Raw genomic sequence first — 15520 nt, 5'->3', positions numbered from 1 at the left:
CTCCCATGTAATTAGAGTGATTGGAGATGCTCCTTTTTGATGGCATTTCAGTTGCTGGGTGTGGAAGGACCAGATATGAAGGGCAACAACTAGACACCAACTTTTTAAGCAACATCACAATAAGCAATGTGCCTTAGCTTTCATTCTGTCCAAAAAGGAGTTTCATTTTCTATGTTCTGTGTTCACATAACTGCTTGCATGTGCACATTTTGGCTTGCTGGGAGGTGCTTTCCTCTGTTAAACTACAGTTTTAACTCTGGCCTCAGTCTTCTGCGCCTTCTTAATTTTTTGCTAGCGTTCACCTTAAGTCGCGTACAAACTCACGCAGATCTCCACTTTTCTACGTTTCCAGCTGTCACATCTTCTCTGCCTTCGTCATGTCCGCCACTGCATCCAATGCCTTCAAGTCTGCTGTGTATAATTTTAATTAATCTGCCTACACATGTATTTATGTTAGTCGCTCTCCTCTCTTCGATGCCCATTGGCCCTGAGAGTAAATAAGTGAAATGGTAGTCTAATCTAGGTCTGAGCAATCACGCATTATGTTGAGTTTATTTTACCACGTTGGCCAGTAGAGAGTGGAAGGAAAAAAAGCTGCTAAGTGGAGCTCGACATGCCTCTCGACCCCTACACTGGACAGCAGCAGACACCAAGGCATACGTAATCACTAACGACAACAGAACATGACAAGTGTGAAGTAATACAGTAACGTTCGTCGCATTTACCACAGTGCATACTCGCTGCTCAGTAATTTATTACCTCATTAGACATTCTTCAAAGAGAGTGTACAATTGTGTGTTTTGTTTGAACATGGCACCACAGTACAATGACAATCATTAACCTTGTGCCAACACAACATAAAATAAACTTCTGCCCAGTAAATGCATTGCTTACAGTGCCACCACGGCACCTGTTTAGAAAATAAGCTCAAAATATTAGTGACATTAAATTTGAGCAGACGGTAATTCCCCCACCCCTCCCTAAAAAAATGAAAAAGGGTGCTCTTCCGACGGTACGTTTGTACGCTGTAATATTTGCGAGTCCAACTACGTGTGAAATTCAGATATAAATAATTAACGCCAAAGCATTCGGTTGAATGCGAGGCGCCAGGGCGCGGGCAAACAGTAATCGTCTTCAGATATCCACTGGTGCCACGCCCTGAGGGCCACTGCTCGGCGAATACCATTCATGGCCACGTTCACATCCAACAAGCTTCTCACAAACATCACACAGGTGATGATGCAGCAGCAGTTCATCATTGCTGTTGGCCAGTGCTGAATTTTTTGACGTGGTAAACGGAATCATCCACCGAAACGCGCGTCGACTGTTACTCGCCAGATTCTTGCAGTCCCACGAGGGAGAGCAGCTTTTCCGTCGGCTTCAAGTCTCCTCTTTCGTGCAGGGCACTGGCATTGTAACGCACATTCTGCATGATTGTTTTACTACGCACCGATGCCACACGGGACAGCGAGCTGTTGTATGTACACTCCAATGCAGCGTTCCGGCCACACACATACACACACACATACTAAAGACACACAACGCGCAGGACGCACGCAGCGAACACGGAAGAACAAAAACCCATTCCATAGCGCCTGTTCATTCAACTCCACACTGCGCTAACTGCGCACATGTTTCCGACTGCGGGCTCGGCTAGCGCTTCGACTTCGCCATGGCTAGCCATGGCCAAGCTGCGCTGCCGCTGGTGGTAATAACGTTCATGCAACGAAAAGAAAAAACAATATATCAAAAGATTCAGGTTGTCAGCTAAAAAAGCTACCGAAAATTAAATTCATCTTATATGTTTTTGCCGTTGTGCGCCTTTGCGACATCAGCGACGTGAGCTTGAGCGCGAATACGCGAAGGGCGCTATGAATTTCCCGTGTATCTCCGTAAATTGCAAATGGCGTGGCTGCGCCGCTAACTTTTAGACATGCTTGCAGAGGTAGTCGGTGCGAACAGTTGGAACTTCAATAGACTGGAATTGCTCAAGGAAAGTCAGCGGCACTGCATTTTTATTATTTCTGTGCATTGCGAGTGACATCGGCGGCAGCCACTCGGCAACGTCTCCGGTTTGGCGAACTTGTGAGAAGGTGAGCCTTTTGTTCTCAAATTTTGAAAGTGGTTTTTTGTTTGTATTGTAACCCTGCGTCTCGTCGCACGTTATGTTCACGATAACATCAGTACAACGTGCATGCGCTTTCTGTCTCTATTTAGAGTAATATTGGTCGATGAGCGTAAACTTTTGGATTCAATTAAGCACGAACTGTCCATGTTGGTACTGCGTGTCGAATGTGTTTTGAGATGATTCTGAGCGGGAGATGGTGTTCTGATAATTTGTGTACTACCAGATATAGTCTAGAGATTTGAAACCATTTATCACACTGAAACAAAGTTGGAAAACTGTTTTGTGTTCATGCATCTGCTGTCTTTAAACTTGACTTTTCGGCAATCATTCGCATGGCTCCTTTGGATCTGGAAAATTGACTACTGTTGCTAGGGGTGCCTGGTAGCAGAGCTCCTGGGGACGCCCAGTGGGTCATTTGTTTGTCCAAGTGCCCAGTACCAAAGGTACCATTCCTGACATTTTTTCCCAGTCCGTTAACCTCATATTCCTTGCAAAGATTACAGTATGTAATCAGGTAGTTAAAAAATTGGTGACTTCTGCATATTTCAGAACAGTTCAGAGAAATGCACATGCAGCATCAGTATTCTCTCGGTAGAATTTCTGAGACCTGGATTCATTTCTTCTAGGACTGTGGCAAGCAGTAGGTCAACTGTACATAAATTTATTTTCCTCTGCTGCAAAGTAAAGAGTGCAAACGTCATAAGACAAGTCTCTAGTCTGTTTCATTCTCACTGCATTTGGCCAAAGCATAATATGAAATGCTGTATGGTTTATGCCTTTGTTTCCTTTACTTTGAGCAGTAGATATTGACAGTGAATAGCAAGGCAACTCCACTCGCTGACGGTATTGCCTTCGGCAACAAAACAGGGAATACCTTACCCCATGTGTTATCTCGACAGACTCAAAACTGCGATGGACAGCTGCGTCCACAGCTGCTATCACCTCCCAAGTGCATGCGCTCGTAAGACACATAATAACTCTGGATTGCCATTAACATAGCCTTGCTCATTGCAGTTGCCGATAAACACCTCATAAGTGGTACTATTATGCACTCCTTTCTTTGGCACTATGTATGAGCTTCTGTTCTCGCACTTTCTAGAAATAATGCATGCAGTTTTGAAGTGCGAAAAGGGAATTTACGTGTAACTATATTGTCATGTCAGTATGTTACAGCCAAATTGTACATTGATGTCAGTGCTGGTGGTTTCTTTTCATTATTTTAGGAGAATGTTATAATTTTACATATAGCAAATAATAGCCCTCACTAATTAGCTGATTTTGTCATGTCCAGTATTCTGATATGCTAAGCTACCAAAGCATGATTCAGAATGTTGTCAGAACTAAAGGCACTGAGTCTTTCGTGTCAGTAAAAAATGTGCTTTATACCCCTGTCACATGGCATTCCTCGAAGGCCTTTCCAGCAAAGGCACCATTTTTCACCAAAGGAGCGAAAGCTTAAAGGAGCAGCGATGCAGCTACACGGTGCAGCCCAAAGGTGAAAGTCGTTCAGGCTTAGCACCCGCTGCTATACTCGAGGTGGCTGAAGTGAGTGTTCTAAAATTAAACTGGTGTATTCTGTTCATTCGTTGAGCTTTGACAATTTTTTATTCTGATTGCTTCCTTAAAAGTACTGCAACAGCTACTCTCATCAGCAGGAGCAGGTTTTGTACGTGTATTGCCTTGGCCACCATGGGCGCTCGGTGTTGCCGCAACACTTTCACTGTCTTGAAATTTGAACATAAAACATAAACACCCGTACAAAAACCAAAGCCAGACACACCTTTCGTACTTGAAAAAAATGTTTTCAAACATTATTAGCTTATCTATTTTTTTTATTGCGTTTACTTTTTGACTTTGGATGGTGCTGCGATCACATCTTCTCGAATGCCGCGTCTTCGGGCTCCGAAGGTCTCGGTTGAGCGCCTTCGCCTCCAAGGCCCTTAGCGACAAAGGCGCAACATTTGTACCGGGTAGCTGCACTCCTTACGCCTTTGGATATGATTCTCAAAGGCATTTGCGGTGCCCGTGTGACAGGGGTATTAGTGTGGTATGGCTGCTTGAACACCTGTCCCTGGTATCTCACAAACTGAATAAGGAAGGGAAAAGCCTCAGGGTGCTTGCCGACGTTTCGAAAAGAGGACTTGTCTTTGTCTGGCAAAGTGTTCATCATTGGTGGGGTTTAAATAAGGTTTTCACTTCGAGGCGAAAGGCCTCTTGTGTGGGACGAGGGTGCGATATGGGAAGGGCGTTACGATAGGGAGCGTGAACCTTGACCAGGCATGATAGCTGCTAAAGAAGATTAACCGGTTGACCTGCAAAACTGTGAAAACAAAAAAGCCCAATTCAGTAAAAACGAATCTCGGGGTATGGAGTGTGGATAGTGGGCTTGAATGGCTTTATGTCCAGCCGCAACAGGTGGCTTGGTATGGCTGGCTGCCTTTTCCTGAAAAACTAGGATAAAGGAATTAAGCAGCATGGCAGAATAAAATACCAGGGGGGGGGCAAAATAATTTGAAGGAAAAAGAGAAAATGAGGGCAGGCTTGGAGAAAAGGCAAAAAGAAGGGGGAGGGGGAGCAGTATGGCAGCCAAGGTTCCAAGAAGTGATGTCAGGAGGTGCAGGGCGTAAGGTTAAAGTATAACGATAAATTAAAGAAAGCAGGAAAGGAGGGGGAAATTATGGGTTGGGAAACCTCTGACCATGTGCAAGGCCTTTTCAAATAATTATGCCAATTCCGGAATGTACAGAGCTGGCCACATTTAGTGCAAACATGTGAGTGCATGGCCGCACTCTTTAGAGGTCCACTGTGTGCGGCGCAGCCACTCATCGCTGCGAAATGGCGCAAGAGGAGATGCACCTGGATGTGGTGCTTCGTGTCATGTTACACTTCGATGTGTGGCAATGTCAGACACAGTGGCCCAAAGAGCGCAGCCATGTGCTCGCGTGTTCGCACTAAGAGTGGACAACCCTGTACTTGATTCTAAATTTTCTCTGTATATGTTGACCCCAGACGAAAACAAGTTGTCTTGTCGAAACGGCAAGCACCCTGAGATTTTTCCTTCCCTTGTTCACTTTTTGAGTGTCAAGAAACCATCTGCCTACTCTCTCTGTACCATGCACTCCACATCTTGTACGGTTATCTTTGTATGTATACACCAGTGATAAATCATGAAGGAAATCAAGGGATTTGTATTTGTATTGCTTAATACTTACTTTAAAGCTATATCATGAGGGTATAGTTGAAAATGTGCTACGGGGGCTTGGTTGTGTGTCGTGACTGGTTTCTCTTTATCAGGGCTACTTGACAGCCACCATGAAACGCAGGCTTTTGAAAAGTCGTTCCTCAAATAAAAGAGCGTTTCCACTGTTACAATGGAAATGTTATTTGCTAAAAACTTCAATCATTGCAGTTCAGGGATTGATATTTTTCAAATAACTAACCTGAAGTTCAAAACCTGCCGAAGGAACTATGTAACTTCTTTCCTGCCTTAAAAACCCAGTACTTATTTGCCAGTTTCAGCAAGCAGAGGTCTGTTTCATGGCACATACTTTCCACTACCTTGCATGAAAATTGTGCAGTACAGGCCCACCATAAAATTAGGGGCCTAGTATACTGCTTGTATGCAACTACTTTGGCGTTAGAGCATGCATAGCATGGTCTTAAAGTTATTCTTTTCATTTGCAACTGGTTCATAAAAGGCCTATTCTGGCAAAAGGCATTTAGCAAAATTATCTTTCTCTGAATGCTTCTAAGGATAACTTTAGTTCATTCAGGAAAATATATATTGACAATATCTCTTAAAGGCATGATTGTCCATATTAGCTCTTGTTACCTCACAGTATTTAGTTTTGTGCCTCCAGCATTACTGACTTGCATCATATGTTAAACAGAGTAGTAAAAAGCTCGCTGTTAGTTTAAACCACAACTCATGATGGGGCTGTGCACTTTTTGTTGTGTTACATGAAATATACTTATGTATGAAACAATTTCTTTCAGCTGCACCTCACATGATTCAAATTCCACCAGAAGAAAGGCTGCAACACAACATTGCTCACTACATGTTGCTTTCCCAGCACATAACATGCCATAACAGCACATAGCAGGTAAGATGTGAACAAAAACAGTGCATGTATATGTTCCACACATGCATTTTGTGTACTACCAACACTATGATATGATTAACTATGTCATGTAAGAGAGAGCACACAAATCATTTTTTGTATATATTGCAGCATGGTTCTTTCAAGTTTTAAACTGGCCATTGAAACGACCCATTGTATCACCGCTGGTTACCCGGTGGCACTGGGGATCGAACTCCGCACCTCCTGCTTGCGAGGCAGATGCTCGGACCACTAGGCCACTCCTGCAGTCCCCCCACTGATGTTGCTTACACCAGGTGCTGCTAAAGCCCCGGTATGTATGTTAAATGCATTTCAGAAAACCATTCACTTCCAAAGTACCATTTCATCTTTATAGCAAAACCACAGTTCGCCTAGCTAGACAAACCTGCTGCATACAAGCCAGCAGAAGGGTTGCACGTACATGCTTCGTTAGGAAAACATAAAAATCAACCAGAGCCTGCCCTTCATGGTGCATTATACCCTGATTTTGAGCAATGATCAAGATAGGCAGATGGTCATTTCATTGAACACTTGCATGATACATTCGTAGAATCAAAAAGACAAGTACTATTGCAAAATCTTCAAACAGTGTTTATTCTCAGAGAAAACATATCATGAAAAAAGTGTTGGATTAGTTATGGTGTACCTTGTATGGGGAAAGGGGCTCCCACTTTGTGAAAGGCTTAATTTTGGAATAACGACAGCATTTAGACTAGTTGGGTTACCATGTTTAGATAGTGGATGTGCTCAAAAAGACACTGGAAGTAAGCGCACTGTGTGGAAATCTCTTTCTGTATCCTTGTCTTTTTGAGCGCTTTCACGATCTAAACTTAATTTTGCAAGAGAGCAAGGAAAACAAATATTGAAATTCTGATAATTAGTGATAAAAGATCATGTTTCATTGTGTTGCTTAAAGTGTACATTGTATCGCTATTGCTGTATTGCAGCACTTCTGTCGTGGCCTTGCATTGCAGCCTCTTGACTTTTGTTTATATAATAGGCAGTCCTTTTTTTCATTCGATTGCAACACTTTAGGAGTTACTACAGAGTTGCGTGGTAGCGAACTCTCAGATTAACGGTTTGCATTATTACGCCAGCATAACTTGCTAAGTGTTTCACTGCAGTCTTGTTATTAGAACAGCCTCTTGAAAGTATTCAGCTTGGTGGTCATTGAGGGTTACTGTTCACATATCAAAATGCCGGATCAGCTGTATACTCTTTACAGCTACCAGAACTATGGTACATTTCATGACATGCTGGCTGAAGAGTGCTGAAGCACCAGACTGGGGATTTGGATGAAACAATTTTCAAATGTGTGCTCGGTATCACGCTGTTTTGTTCCAGTTGTGGAGAGGTTTTCTTTTCATATTTGTTCTGTCAAACATTTAAATTTTGGGCAATATGTTGTTGCCTTTATCTTGTGTTCTCTTTGTTGTTGAGGTTTAGTATTTTTGGCACAAGCACTCCACTCTATTACTTTTCAGTATAATTTAAAATTTGTAGGGCACGTCATGAAGAATAAAACTTCTACTTGAATAATCTGCATGTGTTTATGTTCTCATTGTTGATATAAAAACTTAGTTGAGACAGCTTGTATTTTAGCTCTGGCTAGAATTTTTAGGAGAGCCTCAGTAACATAATCACATGACCAACACAAACTCGGTATTATTGTTTGTGCAATGAAAAACAGTTTTAAAATAGTTATTAACAGCTGTCAGTGTAGGACTGGCCTAAAATGTTTTGTGCTCTATGTAGCTCTTCTCTGAGGCAGGATTAATTCATCTGCACCTGCAGCCTGATACCGCCAAGATACCAATTCTTGGGTGAACTTATGATTTTTTTTCACTGAGCAAACTTGCATCATCTTGAAGCATGGAACTTGAGCTGACTCTTAACAGCTCTAGTGTAGCGAATTTCTTTATCCTCTTTGCTTAGTTTACATTCACCTCAGGACAATGGCCTTTTCCAGTTTAATTATCTGTGTCTTGCACCAGCTACATGCCACACTATCAGAAATCACCTAATCTTATCTAGTGAGCTTATAATCAGCTATCTCCTGCTATATTTTCCTTAGGGTGAAATTCATATTGTTGCGATACAATGCACAAGCTGTTTCCTGGCGTGGTGCTCAGCTTATCTGGAATGAAATGCTTGGGAAATGGGTCTCTGATTTCACCTTGAGTAGACGAAATTAACTTGTGCTAAGGCACTCTTTGGCCACAGATGCCCTTGTGCCATTAAAATCCATCAAATTCATTCTGTTGCCCTAAGATACCATTGGTGATTCATTCTCTGCATTGTATGCCCTGGCCAGATCCATTTTCTTTTAATTTCTGCCAGAATAATAACAACTTCCTTGTTCATCCCTGTTATGGTTTCACTCGGTCAGTTGTTCTATTAATAATTATAATCACTTTATTGAAAACATATTTTGGGCTAAATGGCATCAAGTTTGCCACTCTGCACAATGATATATATGTTTGGTCTTGTATGTCTCTACTTGTGTGGTAATGTTTATTTTGTGCTCACTGTCTAAACAACCTTATTTGCCTATGATATCCTAAGCCCTTCTATACCTATTTTCCTTCCCCGTGGCTCTTTCTCTTTTCAGTCATTCCTCCTCTTTCCTTTACACCCGCCATTGGTCACAAGGCTGCTGTGGGAACGACAGTCAGCACTGGGCCCTTTTTTGTTCATGGAACCTGCACTGCTACTATTAACACTAATAGTACGTTATCAGTATTTTTGTGATACTGCATTTATTGTTATTTATGAAGTAGTTGGCTAAGGCAATGGTAGCAGTGTTGGATATTGCAATATATTATGCATATATCTCACTTGCAATATATCAGTGTGTTCACTATTACACTACCCTCTATTTCTTTCAGTTCAGTTATTTGGCTATAGATATATTGTGCTGCTTTCCTAGTTTAGTCCACTCAAACTAAAACTTTGCTCTTTGTGTCACAGGTAGAATCTACAATGATTGCTGCTCTGTGTCTTGTAAGCAGGAAGCAGTGTTCAATGGAGCCATGAACTTTCCTTGGAATTGAAAAGCCTTTGCCGTATTATGCGCTGAACCACGAGTGTGAAGAGGAAAATGTCATGCCTTGGATTTCTGCAGAGGTAAGCCATTGCGGTGAATCCACCAGCGCGAAAGACAGGGATGAGAAAGGAGACAAGACAGGTGTTGACTCGCGACTAAAGTTTATTGGCGTGAACAGGGAATATATAAAAAGCCAAGCAATACCATAAACCATGTAGTTACAGATAAGCATACAGGACAACATGATTCAAAAATCGCCCTCAACATTTCCCTGATCGAGGTAGTCTAACTCATTGTGTGTTAACAAGATAGACAAAACACACATTCTTCACGGAGTCATAAGATGTGTCTAGCCTCGATAATCTCCTATTTAATCTCTCTGAATTTACTGCCAAAATGCGTGTTGCCAAAAGGAAATGGTAGCAGACTTCACATCCCGTGCAGTGTACAGCAGAGTTATCCCAACCACCTAGCCAAGCCCCTACCCTCTTGTGTTCCTGTAGTCTTACATTCATACACCTTCCAGTTTCACCTACGTAAACCAAACTACAAGATAATAATATTTGATACCACATTCATTTTACAATGTACATATACATTTCACTCTACACGTGTACTTTTCTCGAGCCACATTCACAGAATTATTCTTAAAATTTTACATGCTTTAGACAACGTATTAGGGGCCGAGAAAGCCACTTTTACATCATACCTTCTGGCCACATTTTTCAAATTGTGCGACAATTTATGTACATACGGTAACACCACTGGTCTTTTGGCATCTCGCTGGCTGGCCCCAGCCTGATTGTGCCGGTCACCGCAAAACTGTCTCACCTTCTTTAACAATTTATCATATGCTCTTGCAGTAACAAGGTTTGGAAATCCTGCGTTCGTTAACCTTAAAATCTGCTCTTGGAAACTAGTCGTCATGCTGTGAAAGCATAATTTCATCAATTCTGAGCCCGTGCTAGAAAGTGCAATGCTATCTTTCACTAGCTTGGAATGCTCGACATGTAGCCAGGTAGCAGCCTAACACTCGCCAGCACACATGACGTGTGCTGAACATCAAGGTAAGGTCCAGAAACCACAGCTCTTTTTCTTGGGACATTTGCTCCAAGGTATACATGAGATAAAGGCCTTGCTCCTTAAACAACTTGAGAAGATGTACAGGTCCCGAACTATCACAACCTTTATAAAAGACCAGAAAATCATCGACATAGCAAAAGATTTTTCCCCCAGCCCATGCACATTCTGGACAATTATTCTATCCACCCTACTCAAGAAAATATTGCTTAGCACAAGGTCAACCTTTGAACCACTACATATTCGAGACTTTAGAAAACATACCGCACTGCGCTACTCTACAAGCATGCTCTTCAAATAAATGCTATTTAATAACATGCTCTTCAGATAAATTTTAGAAAACGATTCATGCAAAATTATCTCTGATTATTTGCAAAAGCATCCGTCTACTTCGCATCTTGAAGATCCATTTCTTGTACTCAATTCGCAGTGTGGTTGAGTATCTTAAGAATGACAGTCCAGAGGATTGTCTTGTGATTAGTGTCGATGTAGAACTATTTTATTCTATCCCGTATGAAGATCTTGTGAAAAGCTTATGAATGTGTATATCGGAGCACAACGATGAGCTCGTGTTTAGGAACGGGTGTGTAACATAAGTCTTTTTTGGCACTTGCCTCCTTTTATTTGAAGTGAAGAGCATGTTTGTGGAGTATGGCAGTGCGGCATATGTTCAAAAGTCTGCTAAATGTATCGATTCGAAGGTTGCCCCTGTGCTAAGCAATATTCTCTTAAGCAGGGTGGAAGGAATGATTGCCAAGAAATTGCATGGGCTGGGGGAAATCTTTTGCTACGTCTATGATTTTCTGGTCTTTTACAAAGGTTGTGATAGTAAGGGACCTGTATATATTGTGAACTTGTTTAAGGAGCAAGGCCTTTGTCTTAAGTTTACCTTGGAGAAAATGTCCCAACAAAAAGAGCTGCGGTTTCTGAACCTTACCTTGATGTTCTGCACACGCCATGTGTGCTAGCGATATTCACCCAGGAGTGTTAAGCAGCTACTTGACTGTTGGTCGAACGATTCTAAGCTAGTGAAAGATAGCATTGCGTCGTCAAGTCTAGGCTCGGTATTGGTGAAGCCATGCTTTTACAGCGTGACAACTGGTTTCCAAGAGAAGATTTTAAGGCTAATGAAAGCATGATTTCCCAACCATGCTATTGCAGAAGCGTGCGATAAATTGTTAAAGCTGAGCATATAAGATTGGGCAAGTTGGTCTGACATGCTAAAGATAAGAATGGCGCAGCATCAAGTAACGAGGACAACAGGAGAGCACACCCACGCACAAGTGCCATCCTTGGAGTGGATGCAGAATCTAAGAGCGTGTACTTGACATTGAGCGTTGGCAGCCATGGATCGGGCTCGTTCAATCTTTAGCGTTCAAATCCGTGTTTCCTCGTTTCCTTGACTGTCAACGCTGAACATCAAGCACGCGCTCTTGGATTTTGTATCTGCTCCAGGGTTGGCACTTGTGCGTGGGTGTGCTGTCCTGCTTTCCTCGTTGCTTGATGCTGTGCCATTCTTCCCTTTATCATGTTAAAAGCTGAAACCCCTTCGCAGGGACTGGCATGATCAGGCTGGGGCCAGCCAGTGAGATGCCAAAAGACTGACTGTGTTACTGTACATACATAAATTGTTGCAAAATTTGAAAACTGTGGCCAGAAAGTATGACGCAAAAATGGTGTGTTCGGCCCCTAATAAGTTGTCTACAATCTGTAAAATTGTTAATAATTTTGTGAATTTCGTTGGGGAAAAGCACATGTGTCGAGTGAAATGTGGCAACATATATGTGCCTTGCAACCATTGCATACATTGCATACCATTATCATGTGGTTGGGTTTATGTTGGTGAAACTGGAATGTGTATCAATGTAAGACTACAGGAGCATGAGAGGTATTTGAATATTGGTAGGGGTTGTAACTTATCTGCATATTACAAGGGATGTGAAGGCTGCTAGCCATTCCTTTCGGCAACACGCATTTTGGCACTACGTTCACAGCAGATTAACCAGAAAATTATCGAGGCTAGACACATCTTATGACTCAGTGACGAATGTGTGAGTGTGCTGCCCATAGCGTTAACATGCAGCGGGTTGGACTGTCTAGATAAGAGGAATGTTAAGGGCAATCTTTTACTTATGTTGTGATGTAGCTTATATGTAATTGTGTAGTTTGTGGCGTGTGGCTTTTCTGTATACTCTCAGTTCACTTCATTAAACTTCAGTTGCGAGTCAGTGCCTGTTTTGTTTCTTTTCTCGTCCCTGTCTCGTGCTGATAGATTCAAGTACTTGTAGAGTAGATTCACTGAATTGTGTACTTGCAGAGGCTTGTGAAAAAATGAGAGGAATTTTCTTTCCTTTATGCGGAATGGAAGGTTGAAATTTTTTTACTTAAGTGTTTGCAGCATTAAATTCTATTCGTAAAGGTAAAACCCACTTTATTGTACATTTTGTGTGCAATGGTGCCAGTGGCTGCATGCAACTGAAAACATTCGTCCAGGTTATCTAGCTAGCGTCCTTCTTCCTTGTGCCACATTTTCTGAAATAATATTTTGTCAGATTTATTTCAATCAGAATTTCTAAGAACATATTGGTGATCACATAATGGTGATCACATAATTTGGTGATCACATATGACATAATTCAAAGCGTGATCATTGGTATTTTTTAGTCTGGGGCAGTACAATGAGAAGTACATAGTATATAGTAAAATTAAATATGACCAGTCTAACATAAACAAAACTACTTTTTTTCAAAGGAAAATTTTGCTACTGAAGTGCTGGAGTGACATGGCATTATGAAGACGTGGACAGTGTGCTGTATTCATGATGGCACGAGAACTTGCGTAGAGTGCTTCAGGTAACTGGTGAGTACCTTGGTGCTGTGCTTCTGCTAATGTAGCCAAATTATGTGTTTAATCTAAGAGTGTATCTGAAAACTTAAGCAAAATTTGAGTAGTATTTAGATATTCTTGCACCAGATACCACTGTGAGAATTAGTTATTAATGATGTGTCTCACATGTACCCTTGTCTGCTGAATATAGTAAGCATGGCTTTCGAGCTGAGTGCCTCCGACGTATGAAAAAAAAATGGCCACTGGGCTGCTCCACGACGCGTGGAGCAGCCCAGTGTAGCACATTCAGGCTTCATGGAGTGGAGAATGAAGGCAGTAAATAATTTAAGAGTAGAAAACACAGCACAAACCACAGGACCAGGAAACTGACAGAACACACCGACCCTGATGACACTCTTTGCATGAAGGGTGTTATAATGTTGCCTGTCGTAGTGCAAGATGGAGGTCACACAGGACGGGTGTTAAATATGAGTTGATGCAGACACCTGTCATTACGTAGTACTCACTGTAGAACTCGAGCAAGAAGCAAAGGTAACAGCTGAGCATGGCCACTCTTGTGCTTTCCTCCGCAAGCAATCTGGAATTGCACTTAGAAATCTTTTATGCTTTCTCTTGACATATACATGATTGCTGCATGTGGCGAGGAAAAGTACATACCCTTGATGTCAAGTGACAGTGAACTCACAGGGCTGGTAACAGCTCACTGAGGTGTTGTGATATATCTACAGGGCACCTCATGAGAACAAAGAGCCCTTGAAGGAATTCTCTCAAAGTTTGTTGCCACATGGACCTCTTCGTAATCAATGACTCTAAAAGGCAAGCCTTCCTTTAGTGTCACAAAAAAAGGCCTAGGACATGGGTCTTTTTGCTTCTCCATTAGTGCCAAAATGTTTGCTAGCGAGATCTTTCGCAGATATATAATTATTTCACAAAATGTCAAGAAGGAGACTGAAGCTGCACCAAGCAGTACCAGTAAAAAACTTATCACAGCTGTTCAAAAAGCAGAAAGACTCATGCCTTCATCCTTCTTTTGCATCAGACACATGAGGACACTTCGCCTTTCTGGGTTATCATTTTGAAAAGGTTCACATGGCAACGGCCTTTGGTTAAATTTCTGCCAAGAGCCCTTTTTTGAAACTTGAGCATCCGTTCCTTGTGAGGCACACTGCAGAGATATTGGAATGCCTTAGTGAGCTGCTTCCGGTACGTGTGACTGCGTTTTCACTGATATCAGATATTAGTACATTTTCTTGCACATGCTGAGATAATGGAAGCTATGAGTGAAAACATGCGGTTTTGGAGAAGTGTGCTTCCTGGGGCCGTATTCGAAGTTTGTGTCATAATAAAAAGCGTCATAATCTGCCGCAACGGGCATGCCCGGGAACTGGATATAAACTGAGTGCGGGACTTTCGCTTCGTCTTGTCTTGCCTATAACAAATTGGATGGACGATAAATTCGGCAAGCGTCTCCCACCTTTTTCAGATGTTACCAATGTTCCTTGCTCGCTAAGTTGTGCATTTAGTGCTATGTACAGAAAGGCACCTGCATTGAATTGCATCTGGCCCCCATCCTGAGCTACTTTCTATTTGCACAAAATGATAAGCAACTGTAAAGACTTTCATGTGCACAAGGCCGCCCGGGAAAGCGCATTTTGTCTGCTTCTTTCTGGACCTGTGGTTTTTACTGTTTACTGTTATGAGAAATGAATTTTGGGCAATAAATTATAACGGGTTGGTTCTCGGTGAATGGCTTTTGAAAGCTTCTACGAAAGCCGATTGTTCAATAGCGGATGGTTGAAATGTATTTGTTAAATTTATATTTGGTGTTGTGTGACCACTAAATGAGGATTTTTTTTATGCTTTTCAGATGGATCCGACAGCAATGTGCAGATGTACAATGTGTGTAGTTTGCCATGAAAATAAAACGTATGTACTTGTACTCACCCAAACACTTACCACTCTTTCATTCTAAGCTGCATTCTTTGTACGTATGCACTACATAATATGCGTAAAGGAAAGCCTTGTACATAATACTTATTTCTTTGGCACCTGGACGGCTATATCTGCAGTGAACATTGCGGGCAGAAGCTATACGAAGACGCATGTTCATGTACTACAGAAAGTACATAATTACAATACAGATAATTTCCGCTCTAGATGAAATGACTTCCGAGTGAACGGAGGACGTATGCATACACATTTCAGAAACTTCAATAAGAACAAAACATAAGCATTCGTTGTGAAAAAACGATTTCGGTCTCGTGCATAGCATGACGTAACTTTCCGTTACCAAGAATG

The 15520-nt window shown here is 41.9% G+C and overlaps 1 protein-coding gene and 1 long non-coding RNA gene across 2 annotated transcripts in view; both read left to right on the top strand.

Annotated features, from left to right (window-relative positions):
* Positions 1-15520, top strand: part of LOC144133721 (cytochrome P450 2J4-like) — a 443483-nt gene that overhangs the window by 392644 nt on the left and 35319 nt on the right. The window lies entirely within an intron of this gene.
* Positions 6378-13208, top strand: LOC144134583 (uncharacterized). Its single transcript, XR_013315160.1, has 4 exons — positions 6378-6541; positions 8861-8977; positions 9220-9375; positions 13127-13208. It is a non-coding gene; the product is annotated as an uncharacterized LOC144134583 (long non-coding RNA).

This window comes from Amblyomma americanum, chromosome 5 (assembly GCF_052857255.1).
Source record: "Amblyomma americanum isolate KBUSLIRL-KWMA chromosome 5, ASM5285725v1, whole genome shotgun sequence".
NCBI lineage: Eukaryota > Metazoa > Arthropoda > Arachnida > Ixodida > Ixodidae > Amblyomma > Amblyomma americanum.
Note: the sequence above shows the minus strand (reverse complement) of the source record. Positions and strands in the feature narration are given on the sequence as shown.